The sequence below is a fragment of the Trichechus manatus genome, unplaced genomic scaffold (assembly GCF_000243295.1).
Source record: "Trichechus manatus latirostris isolate Lorelei unplaced genomic scaffold, TriManLat1.0 scaffold00273, whole genome shotgun sequence".
NCBI classification, from domain to species: domain Eukaryota; kingdom Metazoa; phylum Chordata; class Mammalia; order Sirenia; family Trichechidae; genus Trichechus; species Trichechus manatus.
The window spans coordinates 1,350,642-1,357,773 of NW_004444209.1; the positions used below are offsets into that span (position 1 = coordinate 1,350,642).

The 7,132-nt window shown below is 42.2% G+C and overlaps 1 pseudogene; it reads left to right on the plus strand.

Annotated features, from left to right (window-relative positions):
• The first annotated feature begins 6,287 nt into the window (after nucleotides 1-6,287).
• On the plus strand, nucleotides 6,288-6,778 carry LOC101343929 (epididymal secretory protein E3-beta-like; annotated as a pseudogene).
• The last annotated feature ends 354 nt before the right edge of the window (nucleotides 6,779-7,132 follow it).

Here is a 7,132-nt window from a genome sequence, read left to right on the forward strand (position 1 = left end):
GGGTCTTAAAAGCTTGTGAGCAGCCATCTAAGATACTCCACTGGTCTCTCCCCTTCAGGAGCAAGGGAGAATGAAGAAAACAGGATACAAGGAAAAGATTAGTCCAGAGGACTAATGGACCACAGCTACCAAGGCCTCCACCATACTGAGTCCAGTGCAGCTAGATGGTGCCCAGCTACTACCACTGACTTCTCTGACTGGGATCACAACAGAGGGTTCTGGACAGAGCTGCAGACGGATGTAGAACAAAATTCTAACACACACAAAAAAGACGAGATTTACTGTCCTGAAAGAGACTGGAGAAACCCCAAGAGTATGGCACCCAGCCACCCTTTTAGCTCAGTGGTGAAGTCACTTTCAAGGTTCACCGTTCAGCTGGGGATTGGACGGCCCCATAAAACAAAACAGGACTAATGAGGCACAGCAGACCAGGGACAAGGACTACAAGGCAGAAGGGGACAGGAAAGCTGGTGATAGGGAACCCAAAGTTGAGTAAGGACAGTGTTGACATGTAGTGGGGTTGTTAACCATCGTCATAGGCAACATGTGTACTGTTTAAGGAGAAACTATTTTGTTCTGTAAACCTTCATCTAAAGTGAGAATAGCAGCACAACTGGAAGAACGTAATTGATGTCACCGAATTGTGCATGTAGAAATTTTTGAAATGGTATAGCTTTGGCTATGTATAGTTTCACCAAAAGAAAAAAAAAAAAAAAAGGTTGACAAGGGTGAGTGTTGACATGTCGTGGGGTTGTTACCCAATGTCATAAAACAATATGTGTACTGACTGTTTAATGAGAAACTATTTGTTCTGTAAACCTTCACCTAAAGTACAATAAAAAAAATAATGGTAAAAAAAAAAAAAGAAAGAAAGAAAGAAATACCACTTTGGAAAACTCAAGACACAAATAAGGCCAACAGCTCCTAAATAGAGTGAGAAGTTGTCTCTGACTCATCCACATAGTACTAAACAACATACCATGCCACAGCCCTTTATGTGATGTTTCTTCATTTAGCTCCAGTCAAGGTTCAAAAACCATGCCTTAGCCCAATACCACTTGCCTGATATATGGGTTCCTTTGATCACAGGGCTGATTTGGGAAATGAGTGAATGATTCATGCAACACCTTTATGGATGTGTATCTCATAACACCTGCACTGCCGATGATGAGCAGCAGCCCAGTGATTGTAAAAGCTGGAAAGAAAATTGTCGGTAAATGGGCTAACGTGTCTGCATACTGACGGATAGAACTGATTCTTGACTTGGTTCCTGAAAAATAAAATCAATATTTAAAAAATTTCACTATTATAATTTTGTGAAATAGTTATTGCTTTCATGTATACTGGTGTATATATAACTACCACTCACATTTTCCACACCTGGAGGTTTATAGACAGGATTTGAACCACTTTAGTAAGTTCTGGTGTAAGGGATACTGGTGCAACCGCCTAAAAAACAAGGAAGTTGGTCTGAACCACATTTGAGTGTTGAGAGCCAATCATATGAGAGGATGCTTCCCAGAGGGGTGATTGTGTGAAACTTTTGTGTCTTTTGGTTTCTGTACAGTGAGATAAGGCTTGCAAGTATGTTTACTATTTCCTTTGTGTTACTGGGATTTCGGCATTCAGAAATATTCAAGTAAATGAGTTATTCTGGGGGTGAAAAGAGTTTATGATGCGCTTCCTGAGCCATGGTACCAATATGTACTTTGTATGTGATGTGCTTCATGGAACATGGGACAGATATGGCCCACTTGCATTAGTCACCTCCCTGATGACATCTTTTATAAAGTGCTCGCCTTCCTGATGGAGAGCATCTCCTGGTCAAGACAACTAGAAGATGATGCAGAGAATGCAGCACTCAGAAGAAGGCAACTTGAACAAAAATTATGTGCAGAAAGTACAAAGTGCCTCTATGTGTCACCCTACTTTCTAAAGTTTCACTCAAAATCAACCTGATAATAATTATGTGCAGCAAGTGCAATGTTTACTTAGTATTTTGTGTGTATTTTTGGAAAGTTGAGTAAGATATTTTATGGCTCAAGTGTAACCAAGAAGTGTGATGCACTTTCTGAGCCATGGGACCTATATGTACCCCCTTCGTGATGTACTTCATAGAACAAGGGACTGATACGGCCCACTGCAATTGGCACCCCAGTTTTTCAAATAATAAAAAACTACCAACAAACAATGATTCAGCATTCATTCCTTTAGTGAAAAACTATGCATCACGAAAAAAAATCTAAAAATAAAAAATCGTTCTTTAAAGGGATATACAAAAAATTTGAAAAATGGAATAGTGGTTAAGAAAAGGAAATGTCAGGGAAACTTTTTAAGGAAGGAAGATGATTAAGAAATGATTTTAAATTTTTATCCAAAGAATAGTATGTCTTTAAGAACTTAAATCAGTAGCCACAACCCAAGCAGCTTCTGTTACGAAAGCTGGTAGATAACGTTCTAGGAAACAGACTCAACAAGCAGCTTCCAGAAACAGTGGTTTTCTTATCTTCCTTGGCTGCTTTGGTAGTTGTTCATTTCTGTAGGTACGAAAGGATACAGTTCACCATTTAGTTTAGATTGCTTCCTAATCGGATTTATATCAGAGAAGTCTTAAGACTTTTGGATTAGATCATGTAAGGTTCTTGGATGTGTGCTTGGGGGTCATAATGATTATTTTTTTCATATTGAAAGTGGAACACCACGCTTGTTTGAGAAACACTGGATTATCTAGTTGACGTTGGAAATGACTGGGGTAGGACAACCAGACAAGATTAACAACAACTGATATTAGCATGACATTTTATTGTTTAAAAACTACTTTCACATGCATTGCTTCCTATAATTTACAAAATTACCTGGTGAGGTTCTATAACATGTTATCAAATATGAAAGTTTCCAACACCTTAGAAAACTCTATGTATCTCATTCTCAGTGTGCCTTGTCACACACTGGCCCTGGTGATTTCTCCTTCTCCCATCTCTATACATTCAAGTCACTACTGTTTAAGTCTACTGTAGTTAACAGTTCTACTCTGTAATACATGGGGAATCGACTCCACGGCAACGGGTTTTGCTTTGTTTTAGATAACAGAAACGTGTTAGAAATGGCTCTGGATGTATGGGCATATCATTTTTGTTTATATGATGCTGTTGCTAGCTGCTGTTGAGTCGGCCCCAACTCATGGTGATCCCATGCACAATGGAACAAAATGCTGCCCAGTCTTGTGCCATCCCCATGATCATTTGGGGATCGGACCATTGTGATCCATAGAGTTCTCCTTGGCTGATTCTTGGAAGTAGATTGCCTGCCCTTTCTTCCTAATCCATCTTATTCTGGAAGCTTCATTGAAACCTGGTCGGCATCATAGCAACACACAAGCCTCCACTGACAGATGGGTGATTGATGTATATGAGTTAAACTGGTTGTGATTTGATCCTGGGTCTACCACATAGAAGGTGAGAATTCTACCACTGAACCACCAAATAGGCATATGATAGCCTTCTTATATTTCTCGGTGTCATCACTCAAGTCATCCAAATCCAGGTCACAAGAATTCCTTACTTTTTCTGTGGAGCTTCCATGACCTTGCCTTGGATGGGTTGTGCTGGCTTCCCCAGTGTTGTGTACTGTCTTACCACTTAAGTCTTTTTATGGGCTTGTCTAATCTTTGGCAGAAGGAGGAACCTCAGAATTCACTTACATTTCTCTCCAGCTCTGTCTGGGACCCTCTGTTGTGGTCCCTGTTTGGGCAGTTGGTGGTGATGGCCAGGCACCATCCGGTTGTGCAGGGCTCAGTCTGGTGGAGGCTGTGGTGCTTGTGGTCCGTTGGTCCTTTGGACTGCTCTTTCCCTTGTCTTTGGTTTTAAGTCTTCTTTGCCTGTACCCTCAGGAACTAATCATTCCTTGCCTGTTCCTAGGTCCCTAAAACTCTGCCTCGTGTCAGCAGGAAGTAGCCAGATGAGTCGCTGATCCTTATCCCTTAAGATTAAGGAATTGTTACAACTCAGTGGGGGATTGTAACATGAACCTGTGAATATGCTAGTAAATTTCCTTAAACTAGCCCAAGCCAGATTTGGCCTCCCCTGCATGAGAGAAGGGCCAGCTGTGACCACTAACTGACCGTGTCACTTTGGAATGGGTCTGGGTGATGATTTTCCTTCTGATTCCGACTCCTAGTGACCCTGTAAGACAGAGTAGAAATGCCCCATAGGGTTTCCAAGGATTGGCTGATGGATTCAAACTGCCAACCTTTTGGTTAGTGGCCTGAGTTCTTAACAACTGTGCCACCTGGGCAGTTTCTGTAAATGCCAACATGTCTTTATCTAATGCCAACATGTTTTTATCTAATCATGATGACTTATTTCTCGTCCAAAGAGAGGATCAGGAGGCTACGAAACAGAATGGCATTGCTAACATGCTTTGAAGATAAGTTCTAGATAGAAACAGAACTTTTTTGAAAAGGTGGCCCAATGAGAAACTCAGTCAAAGTGGTTTAGCAAGAAGAAAACCTTGAAGGTGTCAGTAGAAAACAAATTCAAGTATCTAACTTTATCCTTAACTTGTACCGTTGACTAGATGCTCTTTCGCCCCTCGATGAGGGTCCCACAGTTACAATTTTAGAAATGGTTTTTCTCCCTGAAGTTCTCATAGAACTTAGTAATCCAGGGACATTTCCCCAGAATTGTGTAAGGAAGTGAGTTTAGAAGTCAGATCTGTAGTTCTGTCTTGATAAATCCAAATAACCCCTCTTCAGGATCACCTCTCCCCAAGACCTTGAAACTCCTTTGTGCTCAGGATGTCAAACCCTGGCTCAGGGATAGTCTCAGAGTGAACCCAAGAGTGCTAGATGAGAAGATACAGAAATGGGTTTCTATAACCAGGCTGCTCTTTGGCCCTACCACCACTACCAGTCAGCTGGTGCCCTGTGCCTCTCATTGCTAGTTCTTTCTCCACAGCTGCAGACTTCTTGGGCTCTAAGAAGAGAAAACTGACACCAACTCTAGTCTTCAGATCATCATACTAATCCCCACAACGACCAGTGACTTGAACATTGAATCTGAATTAGGTGAGTTACATGGGTTCGTGCTAAAGATGCTTAGGGAAAAGGAGCACTTGTAGGCACCAGGATCTTGGCTGAACTTTTAGATGGTAGTCTTAAGAATGAAAAATGATTCAAATGGTAGGAAGCAAAGGCCTGAATTTAATCCAGTATTAATCCCACTGATACAGTCCTCCAACCCCCACCCATACCCCTGCCCCCAGTGAAGCCACTTGAATCTTGTTTTCCTCATCCTGTTTGGGCCCTTAATGGCCAGGGACAGGATTTCACAAAGGAGAAAGAGGAGAAAGTGCCTACTCCTGTTTCTGTGCCTGATGTGCATTTGCATCTCATTAGATTCTCACAGGTCTCTGAGGAAGTGATGAATAGGCCCATTGAGGACACTGATGCTCAGAGTGTTGAGACTCAGGTTAGTGGTTCACTAGAGATGGGTACACTCCACATAGTAGATGAACACAGAGGGGCTGGTTTCAGGGGAGACTTTTTGAAACAACTCTACAGCCCATACTTTGGCTAAAGCAGCTCCTGTGAGGGCAGTTTCAGTCCTGGCACTTGACTGGTCAGAGTAATATTTCAAAACTGGAGTCTTTCATGAAGGCATTCTCAACAGATAGCTCAGACAAACCAAGATTAAGGATATAACGATGATAATTAGGGAAATGAGCCCTGAGAAGGGATATGAGTAGTTAGAAGCGATAATGTGTTTCACACATGCTTTGGGGGAAGTGTTATAAGGAAGTTGAGACCAGATAAGCACAATTATGCAGAGTCAGTGTAACTGCAGCCTGGGATGTGATTGCAGGGAACCCAAATCTTCCTGCCCAGAAAATATCTCCCAAATAGTTACTCATCTTCTGTTTCCCTTAAAAGGTGACAAACCTTTCCGCTTCACAGACAGAACGTTTAAAATGCCATTCTCTTTTGGACTCACACTCTCCTGGGAGTTGATCTGGGGGATAAAAAGGAGCTAGCTAGAGGGCAGTTGGTTGGGTGCAAGAGAGGACAGGCAGGAAATGTTTGGAATTCTCAAACTTCATCTGTTTTTTACAATGTTGTGCTTGGCTGACTAGGACTACAGCCTGTTTTCAGTTCTTAAAAACTTTATTATCTAATGAGACTTTTCGTGTTCTAGTCTGGGAACCAAACAGTGAAATTGGGCCCAAGGGCCTGTACTGGCAGGGAAAGGGATTTCAAGATAGAGCTGAGCTCTCAGGGCAGTGTCTAGATAATGCTTTCTTCTCTCTTTCTTGTGGACCTGCAGGTGGCCCTGGTGACTTAGATGGCATCTTCTCTAAAGGTCCTGGGCCCTGTCTTGCTCCTACTGTTCCCCCTGTGGGAGCAGCTCATACATGGCCAGAACCTCTCCCGGGAGGAGTTCATGAAACAGCACAACCTGAGTCCAAGCCAGGCATTCAGCCAGTACAAATGTGATGCCCTCATGAGGGAAATAGAGGGTCTGAAAGACAAAAACTCTCACATCCTCCTCTATACTCCATGGCATAAAATTTACAATGTTTGTTTCAAGACCCAGAGACAGCGGCTAGAAATGTGTATGTGTGGGCCAAACAACCTTTCAAAACACTCAAGTATAGTAAGAATAATTCAGGAGATAGCTATAGAGAGAAAAGGAGCTTCAGCTACATTGAATTCCACTGTAGTATGAGTGGGTACGTTGATAGCATAGAGGATTTGGAGGCATTAGATTTCATGCGCTACTAGATAGGCTACCGACCTTCCCAGGCACTAAATACATTGTTCAGTGCTTCCCAAGTGGTGGGCCTGCCTACACCAACAGCCCTTGCTACTCCCCACTTTGCACTTTGTATGCCAAAGTTTTCAAACTTTTTAGGCTTATGCACCACACTGTTTCTTGATACTGTAACTTTACCTAAGCTGTTCCTCTGCCTGAAATACCCCTCTATCCTCATTGGCCTGATTTATTCCTACAGTTTTTTCAAGATTCAACTCATACAGCATCTCTTCTTGACTAGCCCAGGGCTTTCCTTAATACTGACTCTTCTTATGCCTACCCAAGTCTCATAATCTTCCCTTCCCTGAATAAACTATATCATT